This window comes from Dioscorea cayenensis, unplaced genomic scaffold, assembly GCF_009730915.1.
Source record: "Dioscorea cayenensis subsp. rotundata cultivar TDr96_F1 unplaced genomic scaffold, TDr96_F1_v2_PseudoChromosome.rev07_lg8_w22 25.fasta BLBR01000146.1, whole genome shotgun sequence".
Taxonomy (NCBI): domain Eukaryota; kingdom Viridiplantae; phylum Streptophyta; class Magnoliopsida; order Dioscoreales; family Dioscoreaceae; genus Dioscorea; species Dioscorea cayenensis.
In genome coordinates this window covers 196595-197604 of record NW_024086537.1, presented here as the reverse complement: position 1 = coordinate 197604, position 1010 = coordinate 196595, and the positions used below count along the sequence as shown (strand labels likewise).

At 42.4% G+C, this 1010-nt stretch overlaps 1 non-coding gene across 1 annotated transcript; it reads left to right on the top strand.

Moving 5' to 3' along the window:
- The first annotated feature begins 311 nt into the window (after positions 1-311).
- On the top strand, positions 312-418 carry LOC120253649. Its single transcript, XR_005534359.1, has one exon. It is a non-coding gene; the product is annotated as a small nucleolar RNA R71 (small nucleolar RNA).
- Positions 419-1010: the final 592 nt, after the last annotated feature.

The window sequence follows — 1010 nt, the reverse complement described above, 5'->3', positions numbered from 1 at the left end:
CTACAGGTCTCGCAAGACAAAACTGCTCCAGAATTTGAGCTTGTACCCAACACAAACTGATCGAATCTCTTTGTTAGGGCCTCAACCTTGGTGGCTAGCGTAGTGTTGTCATTTATCTCATAAATTCCAGCTTCCTTAAGGGGCTTTGCCTAGTAGACCAATTGCATTCATTAATTGCCATGTTTTCAATCAAAATTTCAGCATCTTCAGGGGTTTTATTACTCAATGACCGCCCTGCTGCAGCATCGATGAGCTGTCTTGTTGCATAATTCAAGCCATTACAAAGCATCTGGATCCTCATCCACAAGGAAAAACCATGATGGGGACACTTGCGTAGGATATCCTTGAATCTCTCATGTGCTTCAAAAAGTGTCTCGGAGTCCCCTTGGTGGAATGCTAAAACCTCTTGTCTCAATCTAGCGGCTATGCTTGGTGGAAAATACCTAGCAAGAAATTTGTCCACCATTTCATTCCAAGTGGTGATCGATCTCGGAGCAAATGAAGTAAGCCATCTATATGCTACTCCCTTTAGACTGAAAGGGAATAATCTCAATCTTATAGCATCATCGGAGACTGAGTTAATCTTGAAGGTGGAACAAATTTGGAGGAATTGAGACAAATAAGCATGCGGGTCTTCATTAGCTAGCCCATAAAATTATACGAAATTTTGAACCATCAAAATTGTGCTAGCTTTGATTTCAAAGTTATTAGCCGGCACGGAGGGAGCATGCACACTGAATTCCTCACCAGTAAACTGAGGCCTTTAATAATCAGACAAGGATCGCCTTGGTTCTGCCATGACTGAAGGTTCACTAATCTCAACTCGTGTTCCTTGATGTTCTGAACTCTCAGCTACCTCTCCCAATCTTTGATGCAAGGCTCTCTCGATTTTGTTGACTGGTTCTACCAGATCTGCGTGATTGGCGCGTGTCATAAGATGGTACCTTGCACAGTAATGAGAGTCAATGACCAGGAAATAAGAGGATGATAGTGAAACAAAATAAAGGCAA